Source organism: Hyposmocoma kahamanoa, unplaced genomic scaffold, assembly GCF_003589595.1.
Source record: "Hyposmocoma kahamanoa isolate Upper Pololo Valley unplaced genomic scaffold, ASM358959v1 78, whole genome shotgun sequence".
Lineage (NCBI taxonomy): Eukaryota > Metazoa > Arthropoda > Insecta > Lepidoptera > Cosmopterigidae > Hyposmocoma > Hyposmocoma kahamanoa.
Genome location: NW_020653945.1, coordinates 7,345,000 through 7,361,174, shown reverse-complemented (window position 1 = coordinate 7,361,174; position 16,175 = coordinate 7,345,000).

Sequence of the window (16,175 nt, the reverse complement as noted above, 5' to 3'; positions counted from 1 at the left end):
CCTCGCGGGCCGCTTTAGCGGCCCGGCGCATCGCGCGGCATCTAGTTTTATATATAATATTATATGCTACATTGCATCTACTACGCAATCTGCCTTTCAAAGAAGTATACCTTATTGTTGAGAAGCTAAGTTACATTTTGAATTGTCAGAGGCGATTCAGATTTCGGAGTCATCAGTCACGACGCGTCACGCGGCTTTACTCTTTTGTTTTTTGTAGTGTGAAAAAATGTATACTTTATTAAATAAAGAATATTTTCTATAGTATATTGCATTTTATAAATTGCGCCTGCCACACCTCTCTGCAGCCCGCCGCCTCTTGAAGGAGCTTCGTTTTCATGTGTTTGTTTAATGAAATGTTGCCTTATTCTGTTGAGAATAAAGTTTATGTTGCATTGCTCGCTTTAAAGCATATGAATCAATGCTTAGCGGCGCTGTCGCTACGTCACGTACCGTAGGCGACGCAGCGCGGCTTTACTGTTTTGTTTTTTGTTGTTTGAAGAAATGTATATTTTATTTAGTGGAGAATATGTTCTATAGTATATTGCATTTTATAAAGTGCGCCTACCGCAGCTCCTTCTCTGCAGCAGTTTGTTTAATGAAATGTTGCCTTATTTTGTAGCGGATAAAGTTAAAGTTGCATTGCCCGTTTTAACGTAGCGTCGCGTCGCGTCGCGTAGCGTCTACGCGATATGAATCAAGCCCAATAACCTCAGGCAAACTGTTTAGTAAATATGGAATACGTTTCTTTAGAGTTCTATCTCCATAGTAATTATTAACTTTTGGTACCACAAACTTACCAGAGGTCATTGACCTTGTGTTACAGTTATTGATAACAGGATACAAAAAAGAGCTACGCTCCTGTGCTCCAGAGTTGTTGACAGCTACCAAATATTTGTGATTTAAGCTAACAGGTAGGATTTCACAAATTTTAAATAATTTATTGTAGTTTCCATTACATTTTTCTTTAGTTTTATTGTTTCAAAAATCTAACTTGCATATTCTCAAGTCTGTTTCTGTATGAATTAAATGTAAGTCCATAACAATCTAGAGCATAACTTAGTATGGAGTCAACCAATGCCATATATAAACACTTTTATGTGCTGGCTTAAAACTTAAATGGTAGAACTTGTTCAAGAATATTCTAGGCTTACTATAAATAAAATCAATGTGAGTTGACCAAGAAAAATGTTCATCTACTTTCATACCGAGATAAGTGACACAATTAACCCTTTCAATACCTGTATTTTGAGGTGCTTACAAATTTGCTCGATTTTTTGACGAGTGACACTTGTGATCAAACAAATCGAGCAAATGTAGTTGCAACAGACGATCGACATTGTCCATCAACACAAAGTGCCTGCAGATTTTCTCGATCGCACCTATCGATCGACAAAACACATCAAACGACAAAAACAATCGACATTGTCGATCGACAGTAACGATCGATAAATTTTAGCAAATCTGTAGCCATCTTAAGTTACTTACAAAATAACGAACTTTTTTTTATAATACCAAGTGACTGGACGAATACATCGTGTATCTGGTGGCAAACGACACGCATATCGTGCCTATGCATAATATCACTCAGAGCTTTAAATCGCTAAGATCCCTAAGATCTGTATGTATAAGATTGACGGGCACAGTGGTCACCCGTCCGTCACTGCGCACGTCAACCCTGAGACGTAAGTTAACAAATTCCAAGTGCCTGTAATTCAAAACTTGTTTTAAATTCTTAATATCATCGATATGAACCCATTGCACATCCCACTGCTGGGGGTCTACTCCCTTTCTTCGACCTACGGGACTACTCTCGAAGTAAATGTCAACGAAAAGACGGCCCCGTTCGAAACTGTTAAAGCGCGTTGTCATACATTCTTAGTTCTAGCCCCGATCGAAATTCAAATCTGTGGAAAAATGGCCGTAACTACGGATTTCGTGCTCGAGAGTAGGGAGGACTACTCTCGAAGTCTACCCTAAGAAGATGGTTTAGGCCATAGTCTAGCACAATGGCCCATCGCGTTGACATCGCACGCTTACAATGGATTGTGAATGTTTTTCGGCTTGCTGGTTTCATCATGATGTTTTCCTTTACCATAACCAAGAGGCATAGCTACTAAACATTTACAAATGCACCTAATTTAAAAATTAAAACATAAGTACGGTAGCGTGCAATGAAATGTAAACGTTAAAAATATGAGATAATTGTTGTGTTACCATGTGTTGTGTACAAAAATATGTAATAATGACACCGTTTAAAAAGTAAACACATAAAAGTAAACAAACTACAATCAGTGAAAAATACACATTTGGTGTTTTATATATAACACATAATTTACATAAATGTTTATACAATGCATGCATTTAAATGTATGCAAATACAAGATTATGTTAATTAGCGAACAAAACTCAAATCTTATTATCGTGTCGATACTTCTTTTATTTTAGGACTATATTGACCCTGAATAGTACGTTGCGGTCTTGACTGCGCTGTCTGTGGCCGCGTAGAGATCTTCCCTCTTAATACCAATTAGGACACAAGAGGCACAACGGTAAGTGCTGCATGGACTGTTTTGGGGCACCGCAGTCACATTGGGTTAGACTAGCATTCCTGAATCCCCATTTACACATCGTGTCTCTGCAGCGTCCTACCTGAGTGCGAAGTCGATTTAAGGACTTCCACACGGGCCACCGCAGATTGCAACCGTCGTGGTCGGCCGATATCTTTTCATTTTTATTCTCAACACCCGAATCGAACGTCAAACTGTCATATTCGAAACCGAACCGGAATGACGTCACACCCGTATGATTACTCGAACTTCTCGACCGGCAAAGGCTACAAACGTTATTCTGAATGCTTTATCGAATGAAAGTTACCGAACGTCCTATTATTTACAAAGCAAAAATGTAATATGGAAATCTGTTATTATTTTAAATAAAGTCTGGATTTTATTCAATTTTATTAATTTATTTTAATGCAAGACTAATGCATTCCTATATTTTATCCCTTGAAGTCTTAAAAATGTATATAAAGGATTTTTATTTTTCTTATCTTTTATTCTTCTCAAGAATTACTCTGTAAATAGTACTTGAAGCTTGTTTTACTTTGCTTGTATCATAACCACTTAATAAGTGACGATTGTATAAGGTGTTGACTTCAAAGAGATATATCAAAACGGACGTGACACTGCTTTTCTAAGCGACTATTTAGAAAGAAATGGGAAAAAGAATCTGCGGGCGAAGGGCTTTACCCTAATGGTGTCGTCCATAAAACTCAAAATAGACAATACGTAAGCGACGCATAAGCGAGCGATCATTGATTCGTACACAGCGCACGTTCACAATACGGGCACCTGTGTCAATTGATTTAGCTCGATCTCGATGCTCGGCAGGGATCAATTAGTTTTATGTGCCTATAGCTGAATAGTAACTTGACTTAACCTAGAACTCAATTTAATTTCACACGCATATAAAAACATCAGATTAGACGCGACAAGATAAATACTATGGGCGACGTTTCATAGTTCAGGAATTTCTTTGAGTAAGTTTCGGTTAAGTTTTTCTTCGAAAAATTTGTTTATCACAAAAGAAATCAATAACAAAATCATTTACGATTCACATATTGTAATCCAATCTTTGCATTACTTTTTCAATGAGTGTGAGTGCAAGCTATAGCGGTCTCAGCTTCATTATCTGCGCTTGTTATATTTGTTATATTTTACGTAGTCATTCGACGTTGTTATAAAAACACTCAGTAACTATTTTCAGTACCTACCAAAAAACAAACTGGACCACTTGTGAAGTTGGACAACCATAGCTGGGGTTGGTTATAAATCGCAGCTAACGGCTTTTTACGTATTTTACGAAGGCAGGGGCCCAAAATATGAGGCCACGCCCGCTGATACCTCTCCGAGTAGTTTTTCCTCGTCGCGTGTCCCGGGGAAAATTTTATCCATTTGGACACAAATTTCACTTCTTTTCTCATTCGATTACAAAGTGGATTCAATTTTTAGAAGTATATTAGTTTATTTAACCAAGACTTAGAATGTAGCATTAAAACTGTTGCTCAATGTTACTTGAATATCTCTATGCCTGTAATAGGTAACCTATCACAACATTGAAATTTTTTTGTCCAAAATAACGCTTTTTCGAATTTTCATTACACCGAAAACCGAATTATAACGAAACAGTTGTTCTTTCAAGACATATTGAATGTTTATCGCAAAGACACGATTAGGTTCGGTTAGGTTAGGTTAAGTTACGTTTAAAAGATAAACATTTTCCTCTCAAAATTCCTTTCGAGGTTATGAAATTTCGACCAAACGTTATTTCTGGATAATGTCATTTCGGACTACTACTACTACTACGTTACAATCTCGGGATTTAATCAACTTTGAAAACTACGATGGTATAAAAAGAGATATTAGCGGTCCCGAGGGACCAAAGTTTACAGGTGCCATTTTTGCTGAACGAGATTTATTTTTCGTTGTTTTTATGGACCTCGAAATAACGTAATATAACGTTTTTTATTCGTATATTGCTGGCGTATCCAAACTAAATATGTTGAGCACAGCCAGGACTTTTCTCAACTGGATGTACTGCTGGTCCCTTTAATTTATTAGTAACTCTTTCGAAGTTTTTGACATTTTTCACGATTTCATGGAAGCGTAACAAGGGTCAGCAAAGGTAACAAGTATCTAAAGGCACTCGTTCCATATTAAATATTTATTCTTAATCTATGAAACTTTATATAATACTGATGTTATTGATATTATTATATAAAAATATGATGGTTATTGCATCAAAAAAGATCATAGACCTATCTAGAAAGTTTTGTAACGGCGTCCAGAAAACCTTCTAGACACGTCTATGATCTTCATGAGTAAAAAGCAGAAGAAGCAAAAACACCTAATAGATACCAGATCAACATAGTAAATAACGATAAAAAAGAACACTAGTAAACTGTAATTCAGTGTGAAGGGCCCGTGATATCAGATTATGTCTGTTCGCTGTGAAAAATACCTGACAACAGCGAAATAAGAGTGAAAAACGTCAGAGAGTTATATTTATATATACCGTTTCGCATATGAACGTAGATTACACATGTCTTTATTATCCCTACTCTACATATAGTTTTTGTTTTCGTGTTTAATGGTAACAACGACGAGTCACAACAAGCATTATTGTTATACACGTTCAATGATATTACGCGTCACGACTCCACGACTGCCACTATCATAGCTATATAGGCCTCTGTGGCCGAACGGTTACCATGCTGTACTGCCACGCAGAGGTCTAGGGTTCGATTTCCGGGCGGAGAGAAATATTTGTTTGGCCTACATTTATTTATTTTTGGGGGTAATTTGTGGTTGTCTATGTGTGTGTCCATGGCACCCGCGATGCAGGGTTTCCCTAGTGCGCGCGTTATAATAATTATTATAAGTGCTTAATTATGAAATGCGTTATTAAATTAATTATTAATTCGTTAAACTGTTTTGTTATGTTACCGAAATTATTTTTTTATTATTCCAAGTGAGCGAACAAGCCGTGATGTTTGAGATTTAAAGCTCTGAACTGACTGTTATGGACAGGCGTGTCGCTTACTACCAGGCGCACGACTTATTCATCCCGGCACTTGGCATCATAAAAAAAAGAAATTTAAAAATTAGCAAATTGCAGTGACTGGACTAGAGTTAGTTGGAGAAATCTTGGTGTACGCGTCGTAAAAACCGAGTTAGATTCCCAGCGAAGCCTGCACCACGGAGATTTTTCAAATTAGGTGCGGTTTAGATTATTTACGAGCTCTAACGGTGACAGTAATATCGCGAAATAAATTTGCATGAAAGAGAGGGTTCAAAATTGTTCGAGAACATGCAAATTGTCCAACCTACCTTTACGGTTAACTTTGTCCCATGGAAGACCTGTGTATATAGGCTGATGCAGAGATAGTCATTCCAATCATTTACTTAATTTGTAACCACTTGCATAATAACAGTGACAAGTAATATTAACTTTATTAAATTTCATGATGTTTTACTATCTTGATATTTACAATCATTTTTAGTGAATTTACTTATTATAAAAAAAACTAATTTTTTTTTTATAATATCAAGTGACGGGACGAACAAATCGTGCGCCTGGTGGTAAGCGACACGCCTGTCCACAACAGTCGCAGTGCCGCTGTGAGCTTTAAATCGCAAAGATCGAGAATGCACTGTCACTGCGCCCGTCACCGTGAGATATAAGCTGACAAGTCCCATGTGCCAGTAATTTCACTAGCACCCTTACCCTTCAAAATCGGAACGCAGTAATGCTCACATTATTGTTTCGGGGCAGAAACTGATAAGTTGAGAGTACTTTCCTAGACGAACAAGGAGCTCTACTGCTACTAAAGGTAAGATGTAATTTGTATACACCCTCTGGGCCGGACACATAATTGGAGCCACTTTGCAATTTCAGTATTGAATGTCCTGCCTGAGCTTCAAAAAAGTTTCATTCATCAACTATTAATGCAATTTGAAAAGAAGAAATCTAATATACCTACTCAACATAATAAATAAAAACTAAACGTCATTTCGGTATGTCCTAGTTGAAAATTTCAATTCGTAAAGCCGGGGAAAACGAACAATACGCAAGGTGACTTGAATTGTGCCCGGGAGTACAGTCAACTATTATATTTTTAGAGACATCAAACATGAAATCGGTTTATTTGTAAGAAACATGGTGGTTTCGCCAGACAATAAAGATAGGCATGCAAAAAATTGGTCGTCACATTTTTTTTGGGATGCTTGCGTCGTAGTGAAAAATATGTCTCTAAAAAATAAAGTTCCTATCCTAGTACAAAATGAAGTCTTTTAAGTCAACAACTGAAGTATTCCAGTTTTCAATGTAAATATCCTTGTCATTTAATACATGTCAGCTCAAAAAATATTAATGAAATCCAGTCTGACCCTTATCCATGCCATGAGTTTGGTACAGCGTAATTAAATAATGTTCTCACATGTGGGCCGCGCCGCAGATTAGAAATTCATTAAACTTTCTCAAACTCCAAGACTTTATATTAAAACGATGTTTAACTTATTCATGTACCACGAAAAAGTATAAAACTTTTTAGCAACCTAAATGTTATTGTTTTGCGTCGAAATTTAAGACGAATATAACGTTTATTTAGCATCAACATATTTTCATGGCACTAATTAAAGTCAAAGAAAACCCAAAATTTACCCAAACAAACCCAAATAACAAAATTTACCAATACAAAAACCTGCCCAATTTTATGCTGAAAGACTCTGGCTCAGTATATCTGACAGACTATAGAACTGTTTTTGTTTTTTTATTTGTACTTTATTGCAATTTTTTACTTTGCTTTTAAATTGTTGTTAGAATAAATATAATTTTAAGAGCGGTTACACACGGCGGTTACGGTGATTTTTAGCAGCGATGCAACGTGATGCAGTCGTTAATCTTCTACGAACACACGAACGTGCGTTTGCACCGCTGCTAAAAATCGCCGTATCACCACTGTAAAAAATAATTATGCGCTTGATGTAAATAAACAATATTAACTTGTATGTTTTTAGAACTCCAGGTGACATAGCCAGCAACATTGACTTACCTTATAGCAATGTAATTTTTTGTTGGGAGCGAGTAACGTTAGAAGCAGTTAGCACTAGTAGCAGTAGAGCTCCTCGTGAAAGAGTTCGTACAGGGAAGTACTGCCACCTTACCTATTTCTGCCGAAAAGCGGTAATGTGAACATTACTGCGTGCCGGTTTTGAAGGGTTAGGGTGCTGGTGAAATTACAGGCACATGAGACTTGTCAACTTGTCTCAGGGTGACTGATGCAGTGGCAGTGCCCGTCAGATCTTTGCGATTTAAAGCTCTGAGTGGCACTACGACAGTTATGGGAAGGCTTGTTCCTTACCACTTTGCGCACGCCTTGTTCATCCCGCCACCAAGCAGTGGTAACAATCTCTTATAAACTCTTTTTTCCAATTCATCAGTTGACTAATTAAACACAAAAATAAATCTAAACGATCTGCAATTGTTTCCCCGTGACTGATTTTGTGTGGGATTTTATCTGGCCCGGAGCTACGTGTTCTTTGATGTTAATTTTAATTGCTATTTATGTTCACGATAACGCGTATTTGTTATACCAGAGACAATACCTGCTTATATAATACTCTATTTATTCGTAGACAAAATAGAGTACTATACAAGCAGGTATTTTTTATGATACCAAGTGACGGGACGAAAAAATCGTGCACCTGGTGATGAACGACACGCTTGTCCATAACAGTTGCAGTGCCACTCAGAGCTTTAAATCACAAAGACCTAAGGGGCACTGCCACTGCGCCCTTCACCCTGAGACATATGTAAGTTGGCAATAACTCATCGCATAAATTTTAAAAACTCGTGATTACGTTTTTGGATGAAATCCCCTTTTACTCTTGAAGCGCAATATCGGGCACTTAAAGGTTATAATAATTTATATTAATAATAAATAATTCAGTCAACCGTGATCATGGGACCTGTAAAGGGCCCGAAACGTTGGTTTGTTTCAAAAAACAAATATACGCGGTTTAAATCCGGAAAAATAGTTTCATTTCTCATAATAATTTTTGGCCCAGTTTTTAGTTACATAATATAACAATTATGTATGAGTGTGTGCGTTATTATTATTATTATTATATGACAATCTACACACATCAAAAGTGTCTAGGGATCAAGCGTTTTTGTTAATTACTGAAAATCATATTTTTTAATGATTTTTTTTAATCGGTGTTAAAAAAATAATTATAAAACCAGATTTTTCAGAAACTCGCAAAAACTTGCTTGAACCTAGACACTTCATAATCAAAATCATAGATTGTCATGTCATAGGGTAGGACGCGTTCCCATTATGTCATGACGCACTTTAAAGTGTCGTGACTTGTACATTTAAATGTAGTTGTTCACATATAGTACAACGCGATTAACTGCCGTTCACGACTCTTTCAACGTTATGACGATATTCTGTCTTGACAATGGGAACAGCTACAACATTTAACGTCACAATAAAAATGTGAGACAGAATGAGATCGCAGTTTCAAACGACTCTGTCATGTAAACGACAAAGCGGCTGCCGTGAACCGATAAATTGTCGTCAGGATCTAGTGCGAACAGCTAGTCGCGACAGTCGTTCACGACATATAAAACGTTGCGACATAATGGGAATTCGCCCTAATACAGGGTTCCCCTAATGCGCGGCTATGAGTGTGTGCTATATTTATTATTTATTTCTAGTAATTCTGTTTTTCGTACCTACTAAAAAGTTCACATTAATGGAGATACGAAGTTTACAAATGTAGCCGACGAAATGTGTTGTGTGATATACAGCTAAAAAAACAACAACCGATTATATGAAGCCATGTGAATAGAACAGTCGAACATCGTTTCCATTTAAAAGGAGTTGAAAAACTTTTTTCATTACCCCAGTAAAGAACTTTCCTGAGACCTCATTAACTCGGAAACTAACTGGTGCTAATTAAAAGTGACAATGCGGACTTCTAATTAGTGCTCGACTTCGTCCCCACTTTACCTTCTATTTACCTAAAAGGATTGTGTACGAAAAGTTTAGAGATCCTGCTGCACTTTCATTAATTGCAACTGCTGCTGCTTGCTCGGATATACTCTTTCCTCCACTGATTTAGAGATTTTCGTTTAGGTAAAATTTACTACCAGAAAATAATATTGAACTACTACACGCTGACTTTCAATGCATTCTACTGCAGCACTGTTTCGTTACGTTCACTGTTTATTAACACAAAGAATAAAAAGAAAAAAATATTTTGATCCGGCTCGACTTGAGCCAGTACCTTCGCCATACCGTGACTGACGCTCTCTCGACTGAGCTACAGACATACTACAGTGAACCTTACGAATTTTTCTATTATGCTTGTTGCAGATCTTTTGTTTTTGGTGTTTAACGACTTTATTGTCTTTTTGACTTTATTGTAGCGCCATCTGTGACAAAACTATGAAAGTTTTTCTTCCCTCAGCCAGGTACGTTTGCAGCTACCAGTGACTGACTACTGAGATATAGCTTTAATAATTACTAGTTTGTTATAATTATTAAAACAAACATTGAACACAAAGAGAAAATTCATTCGATCCGGCTGGACTCGGACCAGTACCTTCAGTATACCGTGGCTATCGCTCTCCCAACTGAGCTACGGAACTCTTTGTATTAACAGTTATAACAACTAATTCTGCCGCCTAGCATTACTGCTGACATTACTGTCAGCTTTACTGTTTTCCGGTTTTGAAGGACAAGGTTGCTGGTGAAATTACTTGCACATGGAACTTGTCAATTTATATTTCAGGGTATAAATAATATTAAGTACTTTATCATTATACTACGATAACACGATTCGGAAGATCAAAAAAGAAAGAGATGGCATTATACAGTTCATATAGCGTTATTTCTTTCCTACTTTTAGTAAGGAATAGACATTATTGGGAAATCATTCATTCTTTCAGTGACTTTAGCAATAATACATTACTAAGACTTGGTTGATAGGTTTGTCATGGTACGAAAATGAGTAACATTACAATAAGATTACTTTGTGCTTACATTGAAATAAGATTGTTTTTGGAAAGGTTATGGTAGGCCCCCCAGATCTTTGCGATTTAAAGCTCTGAGTGGCACTGTAACTTTATGAACTGGCGTGTAGCTTGCCATCAGGATTTACCACCACGATTTGTTCGTCCCGTCACTTGATATTATAAAAAAAACTAATGGAGTAAATTCACTAAAAATGATTGTAAATATCATGATAGTAAAACATCACGAAATTTAATAAACTTAATATTACTTGTCACTGTTCTTATGTAAGTGGTTACAAATTAAGTAAATTATTGGATTGATTATCTCTGCATCAACCTATATACACAGGTCTTCCATGGGACAAAGTTAACCGTAAAGATAGGCTGGATAATTTGTATGTTCTCGAACAATTTTGAACCGTCTCTTTCATGCAAATTTATTTCGCGATATTGCTGTCACCGTTAGAGCTCGTAAATAATCTAAACCGCACCTAATTTGAAAAATCTCCGCGGTGCAGGCTTCGCTGGGAATCTAACTCGGTTTCTACGGCACGTACACAAAGATTTCTCCAACTAACTCTAGTCCAATCACTGCAATTTGCTAATTTTTAATTTTCTTTTTTTTATGATGCCAAGTGCCGGGATGAACAAGCCGTGCGCCTGGTGGCAAGCGACACGCCTGTCCATAACAGTCAGCTCAGAGCTTTTAATCTCAAACATCTGAGGAACACTGTCACTGCGTCTGTCACCCTGAGACATAAGTTGAAAATTCCGCTGTACCTGTAATTTCACCAGCAACTTAAACCTGTAAGATGGCACTACTTCCCTGGACGAACTCTTTCACAAGGAGCTCTACTGCTACTAAACGGGAGGTATTGGGTAGGTTCGGTATATATACCACTTATCATAAGTAAAATAGGAGCTACTTCGTTGAGTCACGGAAACCAGTACGTTACACCGTATCATACAATACCGTACTATCTACGTATTGATCCTGTAAATTGTAAAGCAATTGGGCCAATATGCAAGTAAAAGACAGCTGCTGTGCCGCAGAAAATTCAGTTTGACTTTGGAGTGATTGAACGAAGTTACTTAATCGAGTCCCGCCTAATATCAGCCCAGCTCTCGTAAGGAGAGAACAGATTTAATTATAGAACTATTTTAACTTTTAAACAGCATAGTTGTTGCAGTAGACGTTGCCATTAAAGAAATCACAAACTTGCGCAATTGAGTAAGTTACGTATTGTTTACAACCAAATGAAGATTGTAATTCAAAATTAAATAAATCTCTAAATTCTCAGTAGTACTTTCAATAAAACATTATTCACAGTCTTCACGAACTTCGAGGTCGAGTGGAGACATGATGTCGCCATTTCTGAGGTTCCGGGTTCGATCTCCGGTTGGGTTAGTGAACAAACTAGGAACCTCGATCACCGGAGGTAGTTTAGTAGCAGTAGAGCTCGTTGTGATAGAGTTCGTCCAGAGAAGTACTGCCACCTTACCTATTTCTGCTACCAAGCACTAATGTGAGCATTACTGCGTCCCGGTTTAGAAGGGTAAGGTAGCTGGTGAAATGACAGGCACGTGGGACTTGTCAACTTATGTCTCAGGATGTCTGGTGCAGGGGCAGTGCCTCGAAGATCTTTGCGATTTTAAGTTTTGAATAGCATTACAACTGTCATGGATAGGCGTGTCGCTTACCACGAGGCGCACGACTTTGTTCCCCCCGTCATCTAGTATTATAAAAAAAGCTATTTTCTTCCTGTTTCATATTCATATTTATATCATTGCCACAGGGTTGTCTTAGATCTATTTACATAACTTTGCACTTTAGAGATGTAACACCCCGTTGGGGCACTTTTCTTGTTTAAGTAAAAATAATAATAGTGATATCATCACATGCATATTGTGTTAAATTTTATGTATGTTGTATTGTATAATTGTATATTATATGTCAATTATAACAAATTATGTTTAAATTAGTTTTTGTGTATTATCGTGATATATGTATAACTGCCTCCGTGGGCGAACTGTATGACCCACAATTATTTCTCTCGTGAGTTTGGGTGTAATTTGTGGTTGTCTATGTGTGTGTCCATAGCACCCGCGACAAAGGTTTCCCTAGTGCAGGGCCATGAGTGTGTACGTTATTATTGTCGATAAATAATATTTTTTATTTTAAAAAAAACCTCAAAAATTTGTGGAATCTATTTGCCAAGTTTTATTGTAATCGGTTATCGGATAGTGGATGAAATCTAATAAACCGGAATCATCCCCTAGTTTGTCACCTTTAGAGATGGACTATTTTCTTCAAATTAGGATGAGACCACTACTGAGGTACCTTATTTACAACAAAAGAAAAATGATCGAAATCGGTTCACAGATGTCAAAGTAATCGCGCAACATACACCTCCTCCTTTTTTTAAATTAAAGTAATTTAATGTATTTAAATGCTTTTTTCAGAAGGTATGTTTTAAAGATCTTTTCGTATATGTTCGAATTTTATTCAAGTTAACACAAAATATGAGCTAGATGTAAAAGCGTTGTGAAAGTTCTTCCCAAGGCATTTAACAACCGACCGAGGTCCATTTGGGATAACAAGACACTCACCTGCTCCGACGTCACATCTACACAGGGCAATTATTGTCACTGGCGACCCTTCTCAACTGCTTTCATTCACATCATTATTCCGCTCGCCATCTTTCCTAATCAGTTTCCGATGTGCTCTTATTTCACGTTCAAATCTCATCTAAAGAACGATAAAAACACTTTGCTATACTACGAAAAATCAAGACTTATTTTTAAGAAACAAAAATATTTTTCGATATCTGTCATGTCAGCTGTGACCATGGTACCTGAAAATGGCTCGACACGTTACTTTGTTTGAAAAAACAAGTATACGCCATTTCATTCCAAAGCAATACTTTCATTTCCTATGTTCAACAATCACGAAAACCTAAGAACTTGACAAGATTTATTTTACCTCACTAGCTCAGAAAGACTTTTTTCTCATTAGAAATCTGCGGGCAAAAGCGTTTTATAAGGTAAAGGTAAAAGGTTTTTGAAATTCGAACTTGACAATGTACTGTCTGTGGTGCACCTAACTTTTTCTTACAGAATATAATGACACGTTCAACTACGCGATTTCTCGTACATTCTTTGTGTAATATAAATCCGTTACATTACATTACATCCGGTACATTTTATTCTTATTATTGTTGACATTAAATTGACAATGATAACTAATTTTATTTATTAAAACTGATCTGTTATAGTTCAAATATTTTTTTTTTCATCTACCATTGACGATGAGGTGAAAAGTTGTGTGTTCGCTCGACAGCAAAGTTGTTGCGTCTCATGCCTTCAAACCTTCGCTACGCTCAGAATTATATTTTTGAACCACTGAAGGATCCCCTTCGCTAGCTCAGGTTTTTCAATACAAGCAACAACAACTTTACAGCCTTGTGTAACAAGTAACTATTCTCTCAATTTTTACAACTCACACAATTTATTATTTTTTTTTATTATTTATTATTTAATTATTTTTATCAAGGAAAGGTGTAGATGAGGAAGAGCTACATAACAAGCTACATAATATATGTATGAATATTATAATTTGCAGTTTCAAGAAACCATTGACTCAAGTTTAGGATAGTCAAAGTGATCAAGTTGCACACTCTACCCAAGTTAAACATGCTGGCAATGTATAACTTATACTTAGAAAGCTGCCGTTTAGTTCCTGTGTAACTACTATCTACGATGAGGAGTTAACACCTACTGTCTTTGCTTTTCTAAGATAGTACTCATTATCATCATCCCCAGCCCGACTTCACCCACTGCTGGGTATAGGTCTCCCATAGTTTGTGTCATTCACCACGATTCCATGCTAGTCTCTCACTAATCTACGGCGCGCAACTTTGACGTTGTCGGCCACCGATCTCGCTACAAGACGTCTCACGATTCTATAACTATGTCAGGGTTACCATCTGGTGCAGCATTTTGTACCTTAGATAATTATTAAATTAAATCAAGTATGTTTCATACAAATAAAAGATAACGGAAGAGCGGGACTTCCTGTCACAGGTGGATGACACCTACTAGGAAGTCCCTACCTTGTGTAAAAACATTTTAAAAAGCAGAAATAAACTTTTTCATTTTCATTACATTCGGTAATAGCTTTACTCCATCTTTCTTCACCACGTTTCGCAATATATCTTGCCGAGCGCCATTTTAAGTTCGTTATCCGATCTACTACGACCTTAGTTCATCTTCAGATTTCGGAATTTGGAACTCGATCTGTAAGTTTGACGCCTCGCTCCATCGCTCTCTGTGCAACTGTCATTCTGTACACAGCCTTCTGTAACTTATTGCTCAACTAACACAGCCTTCTGTGTGAGCATCGTACTAGCGTTTATTAACGTTGCCCTATTTTCTCACGTCCCTTGTAAATTCTGACCACCATATGCATGTTAATCAGTATGATGATACTAGGGCCCGATAGACTCGCCCTTGTATTCGTAATCATGCGATCGCGCGTCATTGACAGTAGTCAACACTACTCGTACACGTACAAATAATCGAATTAAAATAAATTATTATTGGTATGTCAGATACTCGTAACTATTCGATTAATAACATCGTAATATTTATGATAAAATTCATAAAAGACAATAGGAATAATTAACAAAATAAGTCCGTTTACTACTCAGGATGCTACGAGAGGCCATTGTAATTAAAAATCGTCCTTCAGCAGGGAAGATGGTTTCTCCATACCACCAGTTTGGGATTCAGTATTTTCTCTAATGAGAAAACCCAAGCAAATAAATAAGGCTGTATTACTACACATTAATAATTATGTTTTAATTTATTTCTAATTCCTTTTAACTAATCATTTTAATTTTGTAAAAATTCATATTGTTAAAATAAAATATTTGCAAAACGTACGAAAATTGCTATGTTCTTTGGTAAATTAAAAATAATATGGTGTATTGCTAACGTGACCATACTTCCCGCTTTGAGCGGAACAGTCCCGCTTTTAAGCTTCGTCTCTTTGACAAAACGGGACACACGTGACAATAAATTAATTAAATAATTAAACACACGCGCAAAAGCGTAGCAGCAAGTAGACTTAGTCGCCCGCACCTTTTATTTAGTTGTACGTGCGTCCATGCTCGATGTGCATTGGCAAGAAAGTATCGGTGGCGTGGTGTACCGGACTGCTTTTTTAATTGTTTATCTAAACATTTTTAAGTATTTTTTAATCATTAAAAATTTCGTAACTACTATAAACATGTGTTTTAAATTTAAAACAATAATAAATTTTGCGGGCTTTATGCCTTGAGGGAAAAAAATAATGGTGACGTTATGAATTGCATTAATATTAGACGTGACTTGTTGATGACTTCACCATTTCAGTTAGCCGTGACCATTGTAACTGTAAAGGGGCCGCAACATTAGTTTGTATAAAAAATATATGCTATTTAAATGCGAAAATAGTTTCCTTCCCAATATCTATCAATCGCGAAAACTATATAAGAACTCGATAAAGACGAACTGCTGCGAAAGTAAAACTTTCCGCTTTATTGTTAAAG